Below are 27,544 nucleotides of genomic sequence, written 5' to 3'. Positions count from 1 at the left end.
CTGGTATTATTTAATGCTCCCTCAAAGATTTTGATGTGGAGTGTTGAGAACCATTTCAGAACCCTTGAGGGGCTCCCAGTGCCAGGCAAGTGAATTGAGCTGGCTACGCCCAGTTGTCAGGCAGGAGCACCCCTTAGTGGGGAGGATGAGCTTGCTTTTTTTTTTTTTTTAAATAGCAGAAGCAACACTCTCAGAATGCAGTTGTTATATTGATCTCAAGTTGATAGACTGTTTAGAAGAAGCTGAGTTCCTGGGACAAGGTATTCTTGCCTGAATAGATCTTTGGCTTCTGTATTTCTCCTGTCTTCTGGACAATCCTTGTACTGAACCAGCTGTGTTCTAGGGCAATGCTATTCAAATTTAAATTTTTTTTTTTTAGAGCAATCTTTCCATATAAATTTCCATGTAGAAACTGAATACAGAAATGGATAAAACTATAGTTTCTCCAGTTGAGGCAGGGATGTGGGAGATTTCCCTTCCTGGCTATTGCCTCTTCTTGATCTGCTCTGAGTCGCTTCTGCTAATCTTAGGTTTCTGGGAACACAGATTGAAAATCACCACTGTCGGGTGATAGCAGCAATATCAAGAACCAAAGAGCCAAAGGTAATGCTAGGCAGAGTGTTATGAGTTGTTTTGCCCAACAGATGACAAGGCTCTCTCCTTGAGTAGTCAAGGCTGGGGAAGCCAACACGCTTAGTGAGAATGCTGAGTGCAGAGGAAGCATCCAAGCAAGGAGTTCAGCACAAGAAAAACAGAGGAGAGTAACCAGAATAGTGGGAAGATTGAGAAATCACACCGTGGGAGAAATAGTTGAAAGAACAGACAGTGTTAGACCTGGAGAGAAAAAAAAAAATGTGATTACTCTTCCAGTATTTTTAGGACTGTCATATGCAAGTAGGAATGAAGCAGTTCTGTGTGGCTGCAGAAAGTAGACCACGCACCATTGGGTGGGAGGAAGCTTCAGCAAAAAGCTTTTGGTTCAATTTAAGATGCAAGTTTCTTAATATTATAATGAGTCACCTCAGGAGTTACCGAATTCCTAATCCCTAGAGGTTTGAGCCATTGAGTAGATGACAAAGTCACTTATTTACTCCATCCCTCTCTCCCTTTCTTACATACTGGATTTGAAGACTCACATTAATTTAGGTAAAACTATAGTTTTTAACAAATTAAAATTTGAGTACCTACTATATGCTACATGAGTGATTCCAAACTGCAATGAAGACAGATGTGTCATAATTAGCTATGAAATGTGTCGTAATAATTAATTTCTATTAACAAATTACTAAAGCTTGCAAATGATTTGCTTTAAAATGACAAATTGGGATGTTGTACCTACCATGGTCAGTTCCATTCTTCTGTATTTTGTGATGCATCTTTGAGCGAAGAGTTGTGGGCCATTAGCTGAAGTGTATGAAGTTAATTATAATCCGTGTCATATCAAATTTAAGTTACAACCTAGAGTTAAGTCACCAATACTCTTCTACCATGAAAAAGTGTGGCACAATAAGAATTATTGCATTCTTATGTGTCGCCTCTGCACCACTTGTTTTACTTTCCCAGAAATAGTTCTGTGTTAAGAGCCCCGTGGGAGTGTGTCCTCATGTGAATGTCATCTGTTCTAGCACACACATTGGATGAGATCTATAGGGCCCCTGCATGTGTCCCAGTGGAAAGAGTGGCTAAATTCACAGAGCTGTGGAATTGGACATGCCTCCATGTGATGCCAGCACCGCCATTACTAACTCTGCCACGTTGGACAGACCACTTAACCTCCCTGAGTAGCAGCTTCCTTAGCCATGAAAAAGGGGCGGATTAACTTACTTACAGGGTTACCTGGAGGTTGAGAGATAATGAATGTACATATTAAGTACATTTATTTAAAGAAAAGAGTAGATTCTGAGTAAATGATAGTCATTATTATTCACAGCATCCGAATAGAGCTGGAGATAACATCCTTTTCAATTGCATTCGGATTTGCTCTAGTAAGATCAAAGTGTACTCCTAGTTCTTCAGAAAATGTAATTACATAGGAAATGGCTATTTTTTTTTTTAGCTATTTCATGAATAGCTACATAGATTTTTATTTTGTTTGATTATTTGTTTATTTTCCTGTGAGGCTTTACTATTTTAAAACAAAACCTATATAACTGTCAGATTATCAGCAAAACATAGAGCTGCAGAAAAAATTCTTTTGATTTTTTTTCTTAGACATCATTTTTAATTCTCAGTTATATGCTGAGCACTGTGGCTGGCTGTGTTAGACCTTGTTGGTGAGGCTTGCAAATAATTAAAGGGCTTTGAAAAGATGTGACGATTTTTACACGTGCTAATTTTTTGTATTTCTATAAAATGTAATTGACATGAGCAGGCATCACTAGGCTGTGATTACAAGGTGGAAATATGTTAATGTGCACTTGACCACAGCTCCGAGCTATACCCAATCCCCTTCTACCCAGCAACAGGGCTGGGATGAGGGTGAGGCAAGAGTGAGTGCCCTTTTACAAATTAAAAATTTCAGTAGTTGGAAATTATGTGCATATAGCTGACACTTACAGATAATAAGCTAATGTATTAATAGAGTAAGAAGTGTTTTCGGAACTCTGCAGAAAATTATTTGAGAGCCACAGGCTCTTTGAGGATTGCAAAGCTTTTCTATTGCCAAATAATTTCAGAGCCCATTTAGGGGAGGCCCAGGTGGTATCCAGTAATTATCTTTCTATTATTTTCGTCATCATTATTATTATTTATCTATTTATCCATCATCTCCTTGCCTGCCAGTGTTACCTCATTAATTCAACCTATATGTCAGGGCATTATCTGGACTCAGATGTGCTGTTTAAAAAGAGATTTATTCAGAAACTTGGCCATCCTACCAATGTAATATTAGAGATGAAATCTAAATCTTTTTCTTGCCTATGGCATTGTGTTAAAATTTATTCATTAAGGGGAATTTCGAAGCTATTTTGTTCAAGTGTCAGTTCTGTGAAAAGCCATCCTCTGGTGATAAGAGAATAAAAAGCTTATGGAGTAAGTGTTCATACAGAACATGCCACGTACATTCCTGGAATGGTTAGGATCCTTTTTTGCATCCCATCAGTAAGCTAAAGTGGTGGCTAGAAAAAAAATGAGGGCCTGTGACAAAGAACTGTCTACGGTCCGTTATGTGAATGATTTATAAATAATGGATGATGTTTATAATGTTGCTGTCAGGTCAAAGACACTGGTAACCACAGTAGTGAAGAACATCACCTGGGGGACATGGTCATTACTCAGGATATGATTGCTTTGTTCTTTGATTTAGTAATTCATTTTGCAGAAAATCAGCCATGTTATACTACCCTAGAGATTCTGCCTTGTATATATCAAAACTGATTTTACAGGACAGTTGCAGATGATGAAAAATCAGTGGTGATCAGAAATTTTCGATAAAGCAAGGTTCAGCGAATGGGACTCATACACTTCTATTCCTTAGACCTTCATCTACAGGTACAAATATAGTACTTTACTTCAAAGGAAAGATGAAGTTTTATCTATCTTATACAGTAAGCCTCTGAATTTAGGTTAAAATGAGATTTGAAGTCTTATTATAGTCTACTTAGAAAAACCTAGGAAGAAACTGACTTCAGAAGTTAGGCAGCACATCAAAAGCTGCACATAGAAGAAAATTCATAGTATCAATTACGTGGGAAAATTAAAATGAATAAATATTCAAGCAGCTACAACCTGTGGAAAGTAGGATAATATATTAATAAAGAGAAAGTAAAAATGTATTGCCTGAAACATTTTAGGACTTGATTCATCTGACAAATAACCCTTTGCTTCCCATTTCCTATTCAAATTTGAAAATACATCTGCGGGAATGCCAAATGACTGTCTTTAAAGGGAGGATTTGACTTTCGGAAGAGCCACATGTGCTTGATTTGAGACTTTTAAATAAAATAGGTGATCTGTCTTAATGATTCAGATTTCCTTGTTAAAAAAGAGGTGTGGAAAAGTTACTTGGCCTCTAACCAGTGTTGGACCACCCTTTGTGTAAGGACAGATAATGCTCCATGGAGGGAAGAAGATACTCTTCATTATTCAGAATCATACCTCATTTTGTTTTCTATATACCCAGGTTCCTTCCTAAAAGCTAAGTGTTTTTTGGTTTTGTTTTTTTTTTTTTTAAGTCTTTTAAAAGGATAGTTGATCGATATTCCCTTGGGAGCACAGTATGACACTCTTTCAATCCTTGCCTTTTTTCCCCCGTAACAACATATATTCTTAGAAGAGAATTCCATTCGAGTACTTAAAAAAGCCTCTTGCATCCTTTTTATGGCTGCATAGAATTGGCTGGGCAGGACACGTTTACTCTCTTCACTTTTCTTCATACTCTCCACTTTTCAATGAATTTAAAATTGGGAGTATGTTAAATTTTGATTGAGCTATAAGATTGGACATCTTCATGATACTGTGTCTTCCTAGCGGTGTATCTTCCCACTTTTTCAAGTCTTTTTAACCTCAATGAGCATTTCACAGTTTTTCCCTATAGATTGATACATTTCTTAAATTTGTTCCTACATATATAATCTCTTCTGTTATTATTTTAAGTGAAGTCTTTCTTTCCATTATAACTCCTAGTGGGTTGGTTGGCCAGGTGAAGGCTATTGATAAGTGTGTATTAGTTTTGCACTAGCCACCTTACAGAATTATCTTATTATTTGTGATGGTTTTTCTGTTCTTTTTGTTTCTTCAGGTATACAATTATATCATTCATAATTAGTGATTATTTTGCCTCCTCCATTCCAATTTTCATATCCTTTATTTTCCTCTTTTGTCTACTTGAATTGGCTTATACCTACTAGAACAATGTTAAAAACTAGTGGTCATAGTAGAAATCCTTGACTTATTCTTGACTTTAATAGGATTGCCTTTAGTCCTGTTATGTTGGCTTTGGGATTGAAATGGAACTATATGTATAAGTATGTTTACTTTATATATTTATACTTATATATAACATATATAAAATATTTTTACATATGTAATATTTATATGATATATAAATATGTAATACCCATCTATCTTTATTTCGGTATGTAGTGGTTATCATAACTTTCCTGATTAGATATTTAATATATTCTGTTGCAACACATTGCATGTCTGGAATAAACCCTACTTGGTTTTCATACATCTATACATCTACATGTAAAGATATATACGCTTACCCTTAAAATATTCTCTACAGAATATTGTACTAACTCCCTCTCCCTGCCGCCACTTCCTTTTTCTTCAGGCCTATCACCCATTCCTCATTCCCTCTCCTCCTTTTATTAAATCCCTGTTTATGAAATGTAATACACACTGCTTTACATGGCCATTCATTTCATTAAATCAATCATTTTGAATCCTGTGTCCTGACCAGTGATTGGATTAGGAATGGATACATAATGCGTTAGGCTGCTAAAGATGTGCAGTGCCCAAGAAGACATTCTTCTGCAGACCAAACACAGTGGACAAGGAATGTAATCTCAAAGTGTAAAACCAGAGACTCAGGAGGACAAAGGACAGGAGAGATCCTTGTAGGGTGCCGACCCAAGGGTGATAGTTGGCCTCCAAAGGCCTTTTCTGTTGCTATGGAAAGGATTTCTGCATTTTTGTACCTTAGGGTATGTAAAATAGGCACTTAGTGATGATTTTTTTTCCCATTCTTCCCTTTCCTTGAATTAACGGGAAATTACATTTATCCATTTTTTTCTTCATTTTTGGATGTTGGGCAAAAAAGGCATTAAGGGACTGCATCGTCTGTAGAGAATTTGAAAGCAGTAATAAAGCTGGCTAAAAATCAGTCTGCTTTTCATTATCACCATGTGCCAGCCATTCTGAACAATGTTAATGATAAAAATACCCATCTCTGTCAGAGTGGACAGCTCCTACTGACATCCTCCTGCAGGTTTCACTTTGGTTGACATCACTGAATTACTCAGTTAACCTACCCTGGGGCCACAGTGCCTTGGAACTTCTTGTTATGTGAAGGATTATTGTTAAAGCCATTTTGAGCCAAATTTTCTGTTCCTTCTCCATGAGGCCTTAATTGATCCTCTACTGGAAAGCTAATCTCTGTTATCATTTTCTGCTGTCACTATTATCTTATTGGTATACCTCTTTGGACTCACTTGTTTATACTCTTTATTTAGCTTTTCAATGATATTTTGAACTTCTTGACATCCAGGGATTTATCTTATTCATATTTGTTTGCTTAGGACAATACCACACTGGTATTGAATAACTGATTATTCTATGAATATGTCTGTAACCTTATGTGATCATTTATTCTAATGTCCCCAGTTTGTCACTATTAGCATATTACTCTTTAGGAATACCCCTGCTGTAGTTTGGACAAGAGGAATTTAAGACTTGGTAAATGATATATTTGTTTTACATCCCTCAGACCAGCTACCCAGTTCTTAGAAAACGGAACTTCATGTAATGGTGAGCATTCTGTAGTTCTAGTTTTGGGAGATGTCTGCTCAGATACTTTAGTTGAGGATGTAAAAAGTCTACTGAATATACATACAACAAAACCTTTTTTTTTTTTTAGACGAAACATACTTTTCCCAAATCAGATTATGGAATCTGTTGGCTTCCTGTGTTATAGATGAGAATCCACTAGATGGTACTATTACATAACTGATCTGACTTGGAACAATACTGAGATTTGCTTCTCCATTAAACAACTGCTCACTGAAATATTTTATATTTTCTACTCAAACTATGCCAGCTTGATTAATAATGTGACTTATTCTTGAGTGAGGAAGTAAATTGTCACTATTAAGATTTATGATAAGTTTCTTGCAAAATAAATGAGTAAGGTAATCAATTAGCAGTCTTGTAGTAGTTTGTATGCATGGAAAATTGTGAACCACAACATGCTGTATTTGAAAACTGAGCTCCTTTCAGAAAAACGTTTTGGTGCATTTGAGATGGGAATTGCATTCGGTATGCATTTAAAATTTCCTGCTTTGTAGATGGCAATTTATTGACTATTTGGTGTTTACAGAGTTTTGCCAGGAAATCAACCACTAATCTGGGAAAGTTTAAACATTACACACTATGCAATTAGAAGCAGATTTAATTTAGTGGAGCAGCTACACGGAAGCCTCTTTGTAATATTTTCCATGGAGTTCACACTCTGGACCTACCTTGAAGTTGGGGCTATTTGAAAATAAGCCATTTTGACATGGAAGTATCCTTGAAAGTAATCCAAAATGAACCTGCTTCATATAGAATTCACTTTATAGTATCATTATAACAGAATTTCTAAATCACCAAGGTAATGAATTACATATGGAGAATTCAAAGGCTTGAATGTAAAGGAAAATTCTGTATTTGTATTAAAAGTGGCAGTTATATATATCAGCACTAAAGTTACTATAATTATTTAAGTACCGGGAAATGTACTCTAAGTGACATATAATAGAGTAAGTAGGCTAATATTACATTTTTCCTTCAAGCTCTTAAATCTCTCCGAGGGATTCTTAACCTGATCCATGGGCCCCTTAGGTGTTCATAAATAGAAAATGGGGGTCCAGGAAATTTGAGTAGAAAAATTACCTCTAATTGAAATTCAGCATTTTCTTTAATTACAAATGTAGAGTATAAACCACAGAAATATGATCAGTACTTGTGCTTTTGACATCAACTGAAATTACAGATATCACATTATAATTATTTCAGTTTCTTAAAATATCTTTCTTATTCATCACTACTTTAAAGTTATGGTGGTTATTAGATGCTTTGCTGGATCTTCTTTTCAAAATGTTAATAAAGAAATAAATGTGTTACTCTGTAATAGTTTAGAAATATTTTATCATCTTTCAGTATAAGTGGTTTCCTTTATAATCCTATACATTTTTTATTATGCATTTAAAAATATTCTTCTGACACAACATACTAAGTTTTGTACTAGACCATCAAGGGGGTCCATAATATAAAAATGTTTAGAAGTCCTTTTCTTTGAGAAAGGACATTCTGGCAAACCTGAACATTGCTTCTCTGCCTTAAAAAAAAAGATGTAGCATCCCTTGGACTGTACCATTTAAGGGCATTGAATGACCTAGAAGGTGGATGACCTTGAATAGAATCTATGATTACCCTTCCATTTAGCTATAGGAGTTTAGAAGGTGACTATTTCAAGTAAGAGAATATTCAGGATTTCCAAATTTATCAGAAAATAATGTTTTTAAAATACAGAGCAGGAACCTTGTTTCTTAGTATTCACCTCCCCTAAAGCAATTCGAAGGCTGATATTCTCAATTAACTCACAGGTCCAAATAACTTCAGAAAATTAAGAAACATTAAGAAAATTTTTACCAGGAATAGAGTCAAAAGTTGTGGTAAAGTATACTGCACTGTCCTGAAGATATAAAAGGAAACTGAGAACAAAGCCAAATTATAACCAAATTACTTGAATTTGGTAGACTTATCAACAAATATTACATTTGCAGCACACTCCTTAGAGACCTAACTATTAGCTATGCTGAATACCTTAAATGTGTGTTTCATCACTCATTGCCAACATCTCATTCCCATTTAACTATGAACCTTGGCAAAGGTTTATGTGAATGGTATGTCTAGTGTGTCCTCCTGGTTCTCCCTATGTCTGCTGAAAATTCCAGTTTTGATTAAACAGTGTATTTAAAGAGAACTTTAAGAACTTGGGGAATTTTGGAAGGAAAGAAGGGAGATTTATGATTTGTCTGTTTGGTAGAAAACACTACAGCACTTTCTCTTGATCTCCTAAAGGCTCTTACGTTTTATTTATTTGTTAAACGTGAGGGATCATCTCTGTGTTCAAAGAAAGGCTGATAGTGCTAAGTACTCCTCATTCTGCATGTTTTGACAGTGGAAAAGTTAGAGCTTCTGGGTCAGGGGTGGTGCCCTTCACCTGGTAGGATTTGTTCCTGGAGCAATCCGGGCATGAATGCATTAGGGCAAACTCAAGCATGCTGTTTTAATGTAGGGGCTTCCTTCTGCATGTGGAAAATCACCAGGTCTGCTGCTTGGGTCTTGAACTCTTTCCTCCTGTTCAGCTAATGGGTCACGAGCTGGGTGGAGTGATTTCTGCTCCCTCAGATTTTTCCTTCATTTCTCTTAGAAGCCTATCTTCTCCGTGTCTTAGCCGCACCACTGTTCTTCTAACAGCACACCTCAGAGTTAGCGTTAGTGTTAAATTTATGTCACTCTGCCCGCTGAGTCCTTAGATCCTGATGAGATAGGTTACCCACCTCTTAGTCTATATTGCTGTGTTAGTTCTCCAGACCTGGTCGTTTCTGGCTGTAGACCAATGAGAATGATTTTCCTTTGTGCCTTCCAGAATTCAGTCTTATCACATTGGCTTAGAGTTGTGCCATGCATTCTTTTCCTTTCATTAATCTCTTTTCCCTTCACTCAGTACTAAATGCAATGGTAGCCATCTTGATTGTCACAGAGATTATGTAATTGTAATCCCTTAAATCCTTCATTGGCTCCCTCTTTTCCTCTTTATTATCAGTGCTTTCATTGCATTCAGCATTTTGTCAATATTAGTTTCCTCATAGCCTGAGATACACCTTTATATTCTTTCTGTACCTCCCAGAAGCCCTTCATCCATAAGCTGTTGTGCAAGCTTTCTCCATTACCTCCCTTTCATGATACCCTAGAAACATGACCTCATATTCTAGACTTCCATCCATATTTTTTATAAAATATTTCTCAGTTATTTAGAAGAAAATGTAGGCTAATAAGCTTCACCAGTTAGTATATGTCCCTTCAGTGCTAATACTTCTGTTACATACAAATGAGGATTCATCATTGCAGACGTTTCAAGAAGGCCACCTTTGTGTTTGAGTGGTGTCTTCTTTATGTGCAACTGGTTTTACCCCATGAAATATACTACAGACCACCTTTGTAGTTTCTGAAGCTTCAGTTACATCATGAAGAGTTGAGTTACAGACCACATCCACTGGGTTGTCAATAATGGATCGTACTTTTCATATACTCTAGATCTTTACCAGCCTTTCTGTATCTAGTTAGACAAATAATTCAACAAGAAAAAGATACAGAATTTTGGAAAAATTCTGAAAACATATTGGTTAAAGCATATATTCAAGGCTGGTATCTTAGCTCAGACTGCTATACCAAAATATCATAGGTGAGGTAGCTTAAGCAACAGACATTTGTTCCTCATGGTAGTCCTGGTGGCGGGGTGCTTAGTCCAAGATCAAGGTGCTTGGTAGATTGATTCCTGGTGAGAGCCCACTTCTTGATTTATGGACAGATGCCTTCTCATGTATGCTCACATGACCTTTCTCTTCTTATAAGGGCACTAATCCCATCTTGAACTACTTTAAACCTGTTTACTTTCCCTGACTCCAACTACTATCACATTGGGGGTTAGGGTTTCAACATAGAAATTTTTAGGAGACATAGGCATTCATTATGGTTACAGAATCTGTAGGATCCAGTGCAAGATGAAAATGTGGAGCCCTTGATTAAAAGCAAGACACACGTGCCATTGAAAGTACTAAAATATAAAGCTTTCTTCATACTTTTGCAGTCTCCCTTGACCTGTCATAGTATCTTTTTCTTGCTACTTAATGTCACACTCTTTTGGGCATGGGGATTCTTGTTGGGTGAGTATAGACCCTTACAGGGGCCGAGGACCCCATCCTGTGCTTTGTGTTTGGGTCCACTGGGTGTTAGGCTTCCCCTCCTGCCAGCATCAGACCTCCATGACGAATCCATCTGCCTTTCCCAGGAAATTTCTGCATTAACCAACTGAGAACAGATGATCCCCAAGGGATTGTAGTCACCACACTGGCATGTAGTACCTGGATCGGGGGTGGGTAATAGGCTTGCCCTTGCCATGTCTCCTGCTATGTGAGCTATGGCACTGCCAGCCTAGAGCAGTAAGGGCCACCACCATGCCTCTTGCTGAGATTGCTGCCTGTGTGCTCTTACATGTACCAGCCTGACACACCCAGAAGGTGGAGGGTAGCAGCAGTAGCTGGTGGAGGGGAGGATAGGAGGTTGAGTAGGGCCTGGAGTACCAGTGGGTCAGCACCCAGGCAGCTGAGAACCCATCCCAGGGTGGCAGCGGGAGCAGGACTGTTCCTGAGCCAAGGTTCCAGCCCCTGGCACATGCTCCATTGTCCCATCGAACTTCACTTACAAAATGCAAATTCAAACATAAAATTATTAAGAATTTTAAGACAGAGACTGCAGCCCCTTAAGCTCTTGAGCATGGGGCCTTTCTGAGTTTGAGTGCCTATGTAGCTGTGCTGGTCACGAGTCTGTGGAGCCAGCCATGCCTGCAGTCCCCAAGACTTGGCTATCATGTAGTATTTCTTTTTTTTTTTTTTTTAAAGATTTCATTCATTTATTCGACAGAGATAGAGACAGCCAGCGAGAGAGGGAACACAAGCAGGGGGAGAGGGAGAGGAAGAAGCAGGCTCAGCCAGAGGAGCCTGACGTGGGGCTCGATCCCATAACACCGGGATCACGCCCTGAGCTGAAGGCAGACGCCCAACCGCTGTGCCACCCAGGCGCCCCATATCATGTAGTATTTCATATCAAGCTAGTAAATCGTCAAAGAATAGGAATGATAGCATAACATATTGTGTCACTCCTCATAAATGGATGTGCAGCATAGTCATTGTCTCTGAACCCCACAGTATCTGCTATGGTAGCTTATGTCAAAAGTTATTCATTGAACATTGAACATCAAGACAGTGAACCAACAACAGGATCGAATCCCAGATTAAATACTACATTGGTGAGTATTCATCTAGCTGGTAAAATTTATACATGATACAGACATTTCATTTTCTACACATAATTTTTCCAAAATCTGAGGATCTCTTTACGTAGGTACTTCTTTATTTTTTCTTTACTAAATTGATCAATGTTTAGGAAGCAGCATCCACAGATAGAATCCACAAGGAGGAGCTCTGATCTCATTTAAACATCAGGATTTGAAGTTTCTATCTCAAGAGTGTATCCATGGAGAGTAGGATTATCTCGAAGTATAATTAGTTCCAAGGCAGAATTTTATCAGTTGAGTCTTTTGGGAGTGGTAACATGTAAACACTTATTAAAATGTTGTGGTGGGAGGGGGCATGATTCTGCATGAGTCAAACTAGGTAGATGCAAATAAAACCAAAAGCTTTCTGCCCTCTGAGATGATTTGTTCCTTGATTGAAGAAACATGTCACATGGTAGATTTTCATCCGTGTTAAGAGATAGCAAGGAAAGAGTAAGGACGTTTTTGCGGCTCACAAAAAGCTCTGACAAATAGAGATATGAACAGTGAGGCTCTCAGAATCTAGTGTTTTTCCCAGGGCATCTTTTTTTTGGGTGGGGAGAGCTATTGAGTTATGTTTCCATATATTAAGTTCTCATATCAGGAAAACATGGATTTAAGTGTATTGTGATGTCTTGTACAAATATACATAAATTGAGAAATAACCAGTATTTTATAAACAGATGAGACAAAGCAATAGAAATGAAGGCTTATAAGGTGTATCGAATTGTAGACTTTGTTTTTCTGCCTCTATTTCATCTATATAAAGCACTTAGTCTTTTGAGCCAGATGAAGAAATTAAAAATGAGTGTCTTATCAAGTCAGGAGTATGCTGGGGCAATGGCTGGTGAAACTTGAAGGGTGTACACATTTTTTTGATCATTCTTCTTGGTTCTCCATCATGGCTTTGGGATAAGGACTATATAGTTTGTAAAGGTTGGCAAACTTTACCTGGCATGGCTAAATACACACGACTTCGTTGGTTCTACACAGCTGGAGAGTTTGGGAGACTTTTTACCCCGGAGTAAGGTTAGTGGAAGTGGATTGGGAAGGAATTGTATTAATTGACCTGGGTATTTTCCAAAAAAGTGCTGGATTAGATTCATAGAATAAAAAACCAGAGGCCTTTCCTGGCAAAATAGCACCACCTACCCTTCTATTACCTTCCTTTGTCTTGCTTTTATTTTCCACCATCTGGCCTTATGATATGTATTTATTTGCTTTTACCCCACTAAAATGTAAGCATCATCCTGAGGACAGGGACTTTGCATTATTTTAGAGTCTGTCTCCAGAGTGTAGAACTATGTATGGTACAGAGCAGGTGTTCTGTAATTATTTGTGAAATGAATAAATCAGTGAATGTGTAATGTCACACGATTTATCTTTTTTTTTTTTTTTTGTATTTGAGATCAAACTCATGATGTTGTAGTGTAATGCTATTCCTTCTTTGATATTTGGAAATACGGAAATTCTCAGCATTAGCTAGGCTGATAAGTAAGGTTTTCCCTCAGAGGGAGTCTCCTATACCTCCTTATTTATTTATTTATTTATTTAAATCTTTTTAAAAAAATATTTTATTTGAGACAGTGAGTGAGAGAACGAGCATGAGCAGGGGGTGGGGGAGGAGCAGAGGAAGAGGGAGAAGCAGGCTCCCAGCTTATCAGGGAACTTGACACCTGGGGCTTGATCCCAGAAGGATCATGTTCTGAGCTGAAGGCCGCTTAACAGACTGAGCCACCCAGGTACCTCTATACCTCCTTATTTGAAGTGTGGGTCTGCAGATCAGCCATTAGGTGACAGGGCCAATCCAAAACTATTGAATCAGAATTTGCATTTTCGTAAGATGCCCAGGTTATTCATGTGTACATTAAAATTTGAATGGATAGCTCCATATAGTGGGACTTTTAATTAGACATATAACTAGATGAGAAAGTCTGGCTTCCATTTCCTTCTTGTGAACAAAGCAAAAGAAGAAAGAAAGGTAGCAGCAAATGGAATGAGAGGAAGTGTTCTGCAGTGCCCTTACTCTTTCTGCCTTTGTATCTTCTTAAATACCTCTTCATAAACTCCCCTCAACTGTGAATCTTTCTTATTGGCACCTTTCATTTCTTTCCCATGTTACTATTATTCCAGCTCTCTTACAGTGTTGCAGTTTCATCTAGTATGTTGAAGGAGAGCAAAATATGCCACTCCAAAATATGCCACTTTGGCATATAGATTTTATTGAATTAAACTTACTTAAGAAATAGCCAGTGCAAGAGAGACCAGATCCTCTGCCTCTCCTTTGTCCCCATCACCCCTCCCCCCACAGTAAGAAATACACCTCCCATGTGAAAAGGACCTTCCCAGCACCGGGAGGGTAGACAGCATCTTTACTGCCAGAGACAGGGAATTCAAGGCTGAAGAGGCTGTATAAACAAACTTTGTTTCTTCTTCATTAATTTGCTACCCCAAGCTCAAACCCTTTGTTTTGTCACATCTTCACAAACAAATATTTCTTTATCTAAAAGCTATGAAAGGTGCCTGCTTTGGTCACTGCTTTGAATCTCATATCCTTGGGGCTACTGTGCATATGAAATTAAATTTGTTTTTCTGTTAATCTACCTTATGTCAATTTGTTTGTTAGACTAGCCAAAGAACCTAGAAGGGAAGAAAGGAAAGGTTTTCTTCCCTTACAATCTCAGTAAGCAAATGGAATGTTTCCTATTTCACATGGGAATGTACTTTATTTAAATAATGGCTTGCCCTAGAGATCTTACCTCTCTATGTGTAAGTATTTTCTTCCTCAGCTTTCTTAGACGTCAGGAAAAAAGTCCATTTATAAGCGAGAGTCCATTCTTCCAAGCAGCATCTTCCAAAGGACTATCTTTCATCTTTGGACCACTGCTGACAGCAATGGCCTCCTTGGGCCTAGAGGGGAGGGGTTCTCTTCTCCTTTGGTAGCTTTTCCGTTTATTGAGAGTTCTTGAGGGAGTGTCATGCTCAGAAAGTAGGCGCTGTGCGTTTTTATAAACATTACCTGAAATAGTGTCTCAGGAATAGTTGACTTCTAATGAACATAATTGAGAGTCAGACAGAAGTCACTCTTAGAGATTGGGTTGAAGAAAACGCCATTTTTTTTTTTTCCTACAAATGTCCTGGATCAACATCCTGAGATTTTTGTGTGTGATGTGTTAATACATACTGTTTCTTCCCCCACTGCCACTATCTTTTCTCCACAGTGAAATTTTAGTTTCTTTGAATGAGAGAAAGTTTACTTTATATTTTGCTTTGTATCTAGCATAGTATTGTACGGTTCATAGTGTTTAATATGAGTTCATGATTTGAAATTTGAAAAAGAATCAACTGCAATTGGAAAGAATTTTGAAGAAGCAAAGGACCTAATAAGACAAGTAAGCCATATATTTAGCAAACAGAAACACACATTGAAAGGCTGTTTTATGATGTTTTCTATGGACAATTTAAAGCTGCATGGATCATTATTACAATAAGCAATCATGAGGAATGTTTTACATTGTTTAGCCAAATTTTTTTTTTGTAGCAAAAATATCCTTATTTTTAATATGTGGTTAGGCTTAACTATAGGACTGGTATCTATTTCCTCTTGGAGCTATATTCACGTATTCATCTAGGTAAAAAGTCATAATGCCAAGATAGCATCATTTTGCTTGATTCATATTCCCTAGTGAAGATCATACCGTGTTTCCTCTGCTGAATAACAAAGACCAGGTTCTTTGTTCTGTCTTGAAAGGTGATACGGAATGAACTCAGCCTGCCTTTGTTTGTCTATGTCCTATGACCTATTAGTCTTACTGAATAATCTAAACGCAGGACAGGCTCTGTTTTTTTGCTCTTGGTGGTGCTGACACATACAGAAACACAGTGTTTTACGCTTTACAAGTTTAAGAGGATACTGTGTAGAGTACAACCTCACAAAAATAAGGTTATACAGGTATGCTATAAATTAAACAGTGCTGACATGGATGTGATAAGGTATAGATAGTCAATAGCAAACTGTTTGCTTACTGCTGTAGTTTATTTTTTAACTGATGCAAAATGTAAAGTACCCAATTTTCATGTCATTGGATTCTATCTTTCTATAATTTTCTCCACTCAGTTTCATCAGGTTCTTAGGCATGTTCCAATTTAACCCTACATGTGCTTACTATTTATGTTATGTATATTATGTATAATTATAGGCGTTAAGTTTGATCCAATTACACTTTTGGGCTGATGAGAGAAAATTAGTGATGTAAATTAAACTGTCTTTTGGGCACATTTCATAAAAGCAAGTCCCAAAGCTATAGCAGAGGAAAAGCTATTTGAATTTAGCTTTCCTTTGTGCTTTCCTCTCCATATTTACTTTTTCACTGCTGAAAAATAAGAAAGAAAAAAATAAGTGTATTTGAATTGTTTCCCCCCTAGCTGTTATAGTAAAATTAAAAAGCAAAGTATCAAGGTTCACAAAGGGGTGACAGGGCTTGGTACCTTCTAAGCCAAAGGGAACAGGAGAGGGCCTGGTGATGTAAGGTCGGAAAGGAGATAGATTCTCTTTTAATATAATATGATCTAGGAGAGCACTTGCAGAATAGTGAAATGAGAACTATTGAAAATCTACTCCTCTATAAAAGCAATGAGAACATTGAAAAAATTATCAAGAACAACATTTCAAAAATTCTAGAAATTAATCAAAGGTTTGCAATAATTTGGGGACCATTTATTTAAGAAAAATGTGTAAGTCTTAGTAAGAACAGTGAGTTTTGCAGTGTTTTTCTTATTTTTTAAAGACTATTTATTTAGTACCAGCTGGGGGAGAAGCAGAAGGAGAGGGACAAGCAGACTCTGCACTGAGTATGGGGCCTGATGCAGAGCTCAATCCCACGACCCTGAGATCATGACCTGAACCGAAATCAAGAGTCAGATGCTTAACCGACTGAGCCATCCAGGCGCCCCAAGTTTTGCAGTGTTTTAATTTGCCCTATCCTGTGCCCTTCTCATCAACTTTGAAATTATGGTAGCCAAGAAAACCAGCAACCTAGTAGCCACTGGAAGGGGGAGAATGGGTTTGGATATCCATACAAAGCCCCATTCCCAGATAATTGTCATTATTTGATTTTCTGTCAGTTCCCTGGAAACCCCATTGGCAGTGTTTGTCTTCACTTGACCTTTTGGCTCAGTGCTAATAGCCTTTTCCCTGAGGCATTTGTCAAAAATAAGCAGTTCCTGTTATTTAGCCTTGCAGCTACAGAGGTGGTGATGCTATCTGGGCCACATAAGAAGCTGGCCAAACACTTAAAAGGAAAAGCTGGGTGATGAAATTTTGTAGAGGGCTTGCAAAAGCTCTGACATATTCCTGGGAATCTAGAAGGTCATGCACGTGTGCAAAGCTGTGTGCATGTATAGGAATAACCTCAGAAGGCTCTTATCTCTTCCTTCTGGCTGATCTCAAGTTCTTTTCAGGCAGGAAGTGAAGGCTAAGGCAGTGTAATAAACTGTCAGAGATTGAAACCCATGCAGATCTCCCCACCCTTAGCAATTGCTGGGAGAATTACTGGTTGTAGACATTTAAGAAAAATCTGTATCCAATTATTAGCTGATCCAAAGCTAACTGGGCAGAGACATCAGTGGCCACACCTGACAAAGACTACAGATTTTACAGAATGAGTTAAGGAAAGCCATTACACAAATAACAACAAACCTTGGTGGGAAGATCTGATTTTCAGAGTTGCCATATTATTACTATTATTTAAAGTATTTAGCTTTTGACCAAATGTTCATGGTCAATTCATTTTTTAAAAAAGATTTTATTTATTTATTTGAGAGAAAGAGAAAGTAAGAACAGGGGGAGGAGCAGAGAGAGAGGGAGAGGGACAAACAGACTCCCCGCTGAGTACAGAGCCTGACATGGGGCTTGATCCCGGGACCCCAAGATCATGACCTGAGCTGAAATCAGATGGTTAACCAGCTGGGCCACCCAGGCACCCCTGTGGTCAATTCATTATTGGCAAGGGCACCAGTACAACTCAGTGGTAGAAGGAATAGTCTTCAATAGAAGTTCTTGGGACAACTGGATATCAAATTGCAAAACAAGCTGGACTCCTACACTACACCGTACATAAAATTTAGCTCAAAATGAATGAAAGGCCTAAGGATAACAGCTAAAACTGTAACTTTCTTAGATGTCATCATAGGAGTAAATCTTTGTGTCTTTGAATAATCAATCGTTTCCTACATATGACCAAAACCCAAGTGGTAAAAAAAAAAAAAAGTCAAATTTCATCAACATTAAAAACTGTGCATCCCAAGACACCATCACAAATTAAAAAGACAACCCACAGAGTGAGGGGGAATATTTGCAAATCCTATATCTGATATAGGGACTTTTATAAAGAATATAGAATTATCTCTTGCAACTCAAAATAAATGATAACCCCAATAAAAAATGGGTAAAAGATTTGATACTTCTCTAAAGAGTATATACAAATGTTGAATAAGAACATAAGAATATGCCCAACATCATTAGTCATTAGGGAAATGCAAATCAAAACCACGTTGAAACACTACTTCTCACCTACAAGATGTCTATAATAATAATTAAAAAATGGAAACTAATAAGTGTCGTCAGTGATGTGGAGAAATTGCAAACTTCATACATTCCTAGAAGGATTGTAAATGGTGTAGCATTTTGGAAAACAGTTTAGCAGTTCCTCAAAATGTTAGATTTAGAGTTAACATATGATCCAGCAAACTAGTCATAGGGATATACGTAAAAGAATTGAAAACATGTTCACACAAAAACCTGTTCATAACAGCATTATTCATAATAGATAAAAAGTGGAAACAACTCAAATATCCACAGATTGGTGAATGGATAAATAAAATATGGTATATCTATACAATGGAATATTACTTGGTGATAATAAGGAATGAAGCACTGAAATAATACATGCTTCATCATGTATGAACCCTGAAAACGTGCTAAGTGAAAGAAGCCAATCACACAAAGGTACATACTGTATGATTCCATTTATACGAAATGTTCACAATAGGCAAATCTGTTGAGACTAAAAGTAGGTAGTGGTTGCCAGGGGCTGGAGACAGGTGGAATGCGGAGAGACTGCTAATGTTTGTTTTTAAAGATTTATTTATCTATTTATTTGAGAGAGGGAGAGAGAGAAAGTTTGCAAGTGAGTGGGGGGGAAGGGCAGACAGAGAGGGAGAGAGAGAATCTTCAAGCAGACTCCTGCTGAGAGGAGCCCAACATGGGGCTTGATCTCATGACCCTGAGATCATGACCTGAGCTGAAATCAAGAGTTGGACACTTAACGGACTGAGCCACCCAGGTGCCCCTCTTGAGACGTTTTTGGTGCAGAAAGGTGGTTTTATTAAAGTATGGGGACAGGACCTGTGAGCAGAAAGAGCTGCTGCTACAAAGTTTCTCTTTATGGTGATGAAGATGCTTTGAAATTAAGTAGTGGTGATAGTTGCATAGCTCTGTGAATATATTATCAACATGTAAATTATGTACTTTAAAAGGGTGAGTTTTATATGTGACTTATGTCTCAATAAACCTATTATTAAAATATATATATATATATATATATATATATATATATATACATATATATATATATATATTTTACTCCACAAAGGATAGTTTTTAAGCTTTATGCAGAAACCCTTCCAGTCGCTCAAGAAGAAAGGAGACTGGAACTTCAGATTTCTCCACATTCGCNAAAAGGGATATGGGAAAGAGATTAATTCTTATTGTATTAGATACCTCAGAAACAAACAACAAACAAAAATCCCACTTATTTAGAGGTGGTCCCAGAATACTGAAGAGAGGAGGAAAAAAAGCAAGGTGCTATTCCAGTGTCTCTTCTTTCCTTACCTGTTGCCAGGACTGAGCTTTCACTCCTTCTACCCAGTAGAAGAAACTCATGCAAATCAGTCCGTGTAATACGATATTTATAAGGTGAATCATCAGTCTGTTGCCACTCATACACCCTAACCCTATACTCTCATTGTTTTTTACTCTTCTTTGTAGACTTATAATTTCAAGACTCATATAAGAAAACTTTCTTTTATTCCAAATTATTGTATATTAGCAAATATTTTGGGAGTTTAAACAATATATCAACATATATTACAGTTATTTTAACTGAGAATCATAACTAGTTATTTAAAAATAGGACAGTTTCCTTTTCTAAGTTCTCATTCATGCCAGTCTGGGTTCAGTGAGAAAAATAGAAATTAACCTGATATCTCCAGGATTTTCAAGGAGAAACTTTTTTTTTTTCTTCTTCAGGGAATTAGGTGCTTACAAAATTGTAGGAAAGGCCAGAAGAGAAAGTAAGAGGTGGAGGTCTTTCCCCAAATCAGGAAATTATAGGCAGCGGCTGCCTACGTTCCAGCTAAAGCCTGGTAAGCGTACCATGAAACCCAGGAAGGAACCTGCTGCTGGTGTGAACTGATGGTTGAGAGTAGATTCTCCTCCTTACTGCCTTCCAAAGCTCTTGCAAATGTTTCTTTTTGGTGGAATCTCAGTTGGAATTCTAATGGCCAGAGATTCTGGGACGTGTGGTTCCCAAACTTCTAGTGCCTGCATGTATGAGGAGGAGAATATACAAGAGTTCTCAAGTGTTACTAAGCAATACCCAGTATAACATACCTTCAGAAATTAAAGCACTGGTCAAAATGAATTTTATGATCTTTAACCAAGTACAAATCAAATAAAATAACACTAGGAATGCCGTGCTATTCTTTTACATCAAGCCATTTTCTTCTGGTAAATTTAGCTTTGGGTGAATTACATTTTAGGTTTAGAAATGAAGCTTTGTTCTTTAAAATACTGGAAAATTTACTACCGTGTTTTTGCCTATTTTTATATTTTACCCTTACGTCTCTGACTGCCAAATCTTAACTTAAACCCAGAACATGTTTGTGTTAGTGTCTCATTTCGGCTGTAACAAATTGCTGCAAATTTAGTGGCTTAAAAGAATGAAAGTTTACTCTTTCCATTCTGGAAGCCAAAAGTTTGAAATCAATGAAAAATCAAGTCTCAACAGTGCTGGTTTCCTTGGAAAGGTTATGGAGACTATGTTTCCTTGCCTGTGCTAGCTTCTGGAGGCTGCCTACATTCTTTGAGTAAGCCCTTCCCGCCAGCCTCTTGCTTCTACCATCACATTTCCTTCTCCTCTTCCCCCATCACATCTCTCTCTGCCTCCCTTCTGTAAGGGCATTGTGATTACATTTAGGCTTGACCTGTAAGTCTTAATCATGTTGGTAAAGTTCTTTCTGCCATGTAAGGAAGCATTCACAGGCTCCAAGGATTGGGACCTGGATATCTTTTGGGGACTGTTATGCAGCCTACCACAATATTTAAAAAGTAGAGGAACCTTTCTTTTCAAAGACATCCACCCTCAGTCCTGTTTTGTGCCAGGACTTTCCACAATGTAAGCCGCCAGGCTTATCACATCACTGTAACTTTGGATCCGGAATTTTACAGAAGCGCAGTCTGGCATCTATTGGCCTTTCTGGGATGATCCTTGCTTAACATGGTGCTAAGAGTTTTAGCTTTCTAGGCACAAAGAGCTCTGGGGCTGTGGATACATTTACAAAGAACTCTTAGTTTTTCAATGTCATATCCTAATTTTTCTCCCAAAGAAGTTGTTGTTTTTTTTGTTTGTTTGTTAGACACTTTGCTTGTTCTGCTTGTTAACTCTTGGCTCACAAATCCCATTTAGGTGGTGTCATGTCTTTCTTTTTGTTTGCTCAAGCATGGTCTAAAGTGATGCTCTAATTGGAGCCTGGTAGGAGAACTGGAACCAATACCGGGCCCTTTGCTCCTAGGGCCCTCAGATGTTTTCCCTTTGCTCCATATTCTTGGATCTCGCTTAACCCCATTCGCCTCCATTTTCTCAAGGAAGAAATAATCCCAGTACATTTCCCTCCTGCCAATGCCTAGTTCTTACGGTTCTTCTGTTGGAGATGAGGGCTCCTTTCTGAGGCCTTAGTCATAAAGACAAGAGAGAATATAGATTTCTTTGAAACTATCAACTGACCATTGTTTTCACTCAGATTATGTTAGATTCTTCTTTATTAAAATCCTCAGCAGAACTTTATTGAAAAGAAGAAAGATGGTAAGAATATGTAGTAATTGGAGGTCAACAGTGGCAAATGGCCAGGTAATCCTTCAATTTGGGGGAAGTCTATTGTTTATTTCATTTGAACATGGAAAAAATAGATACTCTGGAAGTCCAAAATAAATTGCATACAGTCTGTATATAGACTAAAAAAGACCCTGAAAACTGACTAGATTTCATAACCAACTTTCTGCACATACTTCTTGCTTTCTTGCTATTTTACTGTTGGAAATGGATGAAAGTATCCTCTTAATCTTACATAGAATTGCTGATTTTCTAGGATGGTGCAGTAATTAAATAGTCGTTTTTATCAAAGGTTTTTATTTTTGCTCCTATCTGGAACAGAGTAAACAAAGATCTAATTTATGTCAACAAAACACTTTACGAAGCTGAGTAAATGACAATGTCAATAAATACTTGAAAGGAAGATTTGCTTCCAATTCATTGTGAATAATTGAGGTGACAAAAATCTCATATCAACAGCTTCTTCTGAACTAAAGCTTGGATGAAGTAGAAATGTACTAGCACACTCTTTTGGTCTCTATCTTCTTGCATCCTTATTATACCGCATTTTTCCCCTGTAGTAGCAAAGTAACATTCAGGGATACCAAGATTAGCAGCATTTGGAAAAGGACAGGCCCTCAGTGTTTGGTTATACAGTCAGATACTTGCTAGCATCTAACATCAGACTACTTTATACAAGAGCACCATTCTATCAAGCAAATTATCCCAAGCTAGAGGCACAGAGGGGTCACTTAGGTGTGGACCTTTCCTGTTAAAGCAATTTTTTAAGGGCCGAGAAGGAAAGACTTCAGCATGGAATCATACAGAGGATTTCCTTTGTTCCATGAAATAGTCAGATGTGCAAAAATGATCCTTTATTTACACAGAACGTTTCTAACAATAGATTCTGATTCTGCTATTAGGACTCCTCTTTCTCATTTTTTTCCCAAGAGAATTTGAAATTCAAAAAGAAAAGAGAAGAACTAAAAATGCAGGATGTCTTGAATATGCCACTGATGTAAAGATTAACCTTTAGAATAGGGCATCTGCTATGGCACAGCTCCATGCTGAAAGTCTGTTTACAAAGGAAGGCATTAATCAAGACGTATGAATCCATTTATAACGTCTTTGCAATGTTGCTAACTCTGTAGTGAGCCAGTGAGTGAGATGGCTGAACCCTGACAGCTAATTTAAACCCAAGGTCTTCACTGTCCGGAGATTTATCAGAGAGTCAAGCAGCCAGTATCTTTTACGACTCACACCTTCTCCCTTTTCAGAGGTAGTAAATGAAAAAGACGGAAAAAGGAGGTGCCATCTATTGCAGCTGTGTAAAATCACATAAACACCATGCCCTGGGCTTTCATTATAACACCTCCTTCTTAGCTAATTACTGTCAGCATTAAATTACAGAGTCAGGAGGCCCCACTCAATACCAATTCATTCATTTCAGGTCACAGTTTGGCAGAAAACCTGTAGCGAAAGGCCAAACCTTTATCCACTAAGCCTTTTATTTGTGACTAAACAAAAGTCTTGACAAGTAGTGTAATTTGCATCAAGCAGGGCTACACCAAAGGCCAATTAATAATTTCTTTTTAATAAAAGTTTGCCCTAGCCTGTAGTCCACTTGACAAGATTTATCATTTTGCATATCAAAAGACATGAAATGTGGTAGATTATTTTCTTCCAGGTTCAAGCATTGTATCTCTTAGCATTACCAACCTTACAGCCAAGTAACATGACTTTAAAAAAAATAGGCTCAACATTTTACACCCATCGGATCTGAGTGATTTTAATACTGTGCTGGAGAGGCAAAATTTTGTGGTGGTATTGGTTTTTTAATATGTTGATTTATTATCCTAACTCTTTTAAATTCCATTTTTGTATAATTCAGCATGCAGGTGGTCAGATTGAAATGTGTTTTTTGAGAAATGCCGAAAGGTTTTAATCTGCCTAGGTGTTTTCTGGGATATAAAAGTATATAAAGCTCCTAACCATCCCATGGGTTTGATTTCCTTTTTTACTACCTGTCATTCTTCAAACTGCTTATTTAGGAAAAAGAAATCAAACGTAGTAAAGCCTAGGATATATGGTTGACAGTTTGATATAGTTTCTTAAATAAACTGATTTTCTGATCATATAGAAATAAGGTTGAAATGAGAAATTCAAAACCAGCATATTTTAAACTCATTAGGGTAGAGTGATGATTCCGATTCATAAGAATCTGTTTCTTCTGCTCTGCTCTGCTTCAGTTTTAGGGAATAAAGGAGATGCTTTCAGTAAAAACATTTGTTGTGGCTTTAATGACGTGAGAGCCTGGGCTAGGCACTTTCTTTTCTTTCTCTCTCTCTCTTTAAAGATTTTATTTTAAGTAATCTCTCCACCCAGCGTGGGGCTCAAACTCACAACCCCAAGATCAAGAGTCACATGCTCCACTGACTGAGCCAGCCAGGTGTCCCTAGGCAGTTTCTTACATGTGACCTATTTATTTGATTCTCACAAGGATAGGGTGAGTTAGGAATAATCTCCATTTTATAGTTAAGAAGTAAAGCCAGGAGAAGTGAAATGTCTTGTTCAAGAACCCATGCTGCTAAGCTAGGACCGCAGAAGCACAAGTGTTCTATTCTGAAGACCACTGACTTCTACCACACCACTGCCTCTTCTGCATACTAGGATTGTCATTGGGGAAAGATCATATTTCTGTGGCGGTCATTATTACCATTATCAATTATATGTGTATGTATACACACACACACACACACATATATGTATACATATATCTACGTCAATATTTAAATGCAGTGCTCCCACAGCAGTTTTTAAAAGGAGAGCCTACTCTTTGTTAATTAGCAAACCAAGAAAATTCTAGATTTTTTTTTTCAATTTATGTGTGTTTTGGCCGTGTGTACACTTGTGAACATACAAAACAAAGAAGCACTTGGACTGTTGTTGTTCTGGTAGGCCCACTATCTTTTTTCTGTAGACTGGAAGAATGAATAAATACTCATTGTAAAGTCTTCACAGACTGGGAACTGCTAAGTTAGAGAGTTTAACTGAAGTGGTTGAATATGGAAATGTAGTGGTCTGTGGGGGTCTTTAAGATGTTCGCTGCCTGAGACTTGCAGGGATGGGGCATGGCAGTGACATTTGTAATATAAACAACATCATACGTAAGTTTCTGCAGCTCTTTATTCCTGCCCCTCCTCTCTCAGGGCCCAGTGAAAGATGGATTCTATAATTGCAAAATGGTTGCTAACCAGGGATCTAATTTACAGATATGTTTCGTGATTATGCCTTTTTTCCAAGCCTACATCAGAATGAGATAGCCTTTGCAAGTGTCTACGAAGTGACTGGCACTGTGCTAGGTGCTAGGGGAGGGTTCAATACTGAATAGGATAAAGTCTATAAATATGTTTCTGTTGGAAGTGGTGGCATGCAGTTGAGCAGCAGAAACGGGCAGATGCTTACAGTGGTGGTACAACAGTATAAAACTACGCAATATACAACAGAGTTACAAGGAGGGTGTTAGGGACTCTGAGTGTGGAGCTGGGGAAGGCTTTCGAAAAAGGTGGCTTTAAGGAATAAAAAAAATGATTTGCTAAGTGGAGGAAATCAACCTATTTTATTTTCTTTATAGCCCAACAAGATGAGTACAAATCTTGTTATCTGTCTTCCTACACCTAAATATGAGCTCTAGGGATCTTTTCTCTCTTGTTCACTGTTGCATCCCCTGCACCCAGCTCAGTGCTGGCCACATAGTAGAGGTTCCTTCAATACTTGCCCAGTGAACACATGAAAATTAAGTTCAAGAAAATGGATATCTGGAGAGTTAGAATTTTTCAAACGCAGGATCCTGAGGACTTCTTGTCTTCTGCTTTTGACACGGGTGCAGCTCAAGTCCAGGATGAGGGTTTGTGTCTCATTGCTTTGCTGCACTTTCCAGTCACCCACAGAGAACTACTGGAGAATATCTCTTGATCATGTAAGATGGATAGGCCTCTGGGAAGAGCTTAGCTCTTAGATTTCACGTTGAATACATTTTTTTTTTTTTTTTTGCCTCTGGTAAGTTTGAGGGCTTTTATTATTCTAATATAAAACTATCTTAGAGGAACATAAATTATCTATTAAAGAGACTTTTGGAATTTTAGCATAAAACTCATGAGTGGAATTTGTGCGGAATCGACAAGCTACTCCTCTATAATCACCTAAACCATTTTCTTTCAAATAGAAACAAACTGAAAAATGTAGTAATTTTCAAGTGTAGAAGCAAAAAGGCACTTAGCACAGCTTGAAGATTCAAATTATTCTGGAAACAACACTGCTGTACTTGGCTTTAATTTGAACTTCGGCTCTTAGAAACGGATTTAGAGTCTAGCTTCATGACAACTGCTGCCTTCAGAAGGGCCTGTGGATGGCAAGGCATAGGAGGCAGAGCCATGCTTTTCCTTTCCTTTGTCTTCCTCTGTCCTGGCAGCACTCACCAGGTTTGTCTCAGAGGAGTGGAAGGAATCTCTGGAAGTCATTTATTCAAGTCCTTGTTGCTAGCCAAGAAGAAATGGACATCATTCTATATAAATTCACTTTTAGTTATATTTAAGTATTCAGATACTTTTACTAGAATGTTGGGTCCTCGAATTCAATTAAGAGTCCAGAGAACAGACAGGAAAGCACTGGGGTAGTTACCGGAAGCGCTGAGGATACGTAGGGCCAGGTCCCAGCGTGTTCAGGCAGCAATAGAGAGTAAAGAGCCCAGGTCGAACTGGGGCCAATGCAGATCTGTCTTTACTGAAGGAAGTCCCATTCAATAATTAGAGGAGCCTGAGGTAGAAATGAAGTGCCTGAGGATATGGTGAACAGTCAGTCGGCTGGATGTTCACACAGAGTATCCATGGATAGCCCTTGTAAAAGAGATTCAAGAAAGGATTTAAGAAACAGAAGCAAGATGGTATTTAAAGGTCCTTGCAGCTTTAAAATTCTGTAAGTTCTAAAGAGAGCAGCTCTCCATGATTTTGTGTCACTAAGTAGTTATTTGTTGTCACACACACACTGTATTTTTTACTTACAATTCTTACTCTCTTTAAATCCCACCCTTTTCTTTGGACGCCCCCATCCTCCTAGTTACTTAAATCTGAAAATTGGAGTAATTTCTATGTCATTCTCTTTCTTTCTCACATTCACCCCTTCCTCATCCTTGGCCTGTTGGTTTTTTAAATTTAGTCTTTTTATTCAGCCTTTTTTTAATGAAAGTTATACATACACACAGTTTGAGTCAGATGATTTTATAAGACTTGTGGAAACAGAAGTCTTTCCTGTGCTTCATTTCCTCTTTTGTATGGACAACCACTTTTAGCTTATTGGCTATTTGATTGGGTGCCTATCACTATTTCTTTTTTTTTTTTTTTAAAGATTTTATTTATTTATTTGACAGAGATAGAGACAGCGTGAGAGAGGGAACACAAGCAGGGAGAGTGGGAGAGGAAGAAGCAGGCTCATAGCAGAGGAGCCTGATGTGGGGGCTCGATCCCATAACGCCGGGATCACGCCCTGAGCCGAAGGCAGACGCTTAACCGCTGTGCCA

The sequence above is a fragment of the Ailuropoda melanoleuca genome, chromosome 4, assembly GCF_002007445.2.
Source record: "Ailuropoda melanoleuca isolate Jingjing chromosome 4, ASM200744v2, whole genome shotgun sequence".
NCBI lineage: Eukaryota > Metazoa > Chordata > Mammalia > Carnivora > Ursidae > Ailuropoda > Ailuropoda melanoleuca.
Note: the sequence above shows the minus strand (reverse complement) of the source record.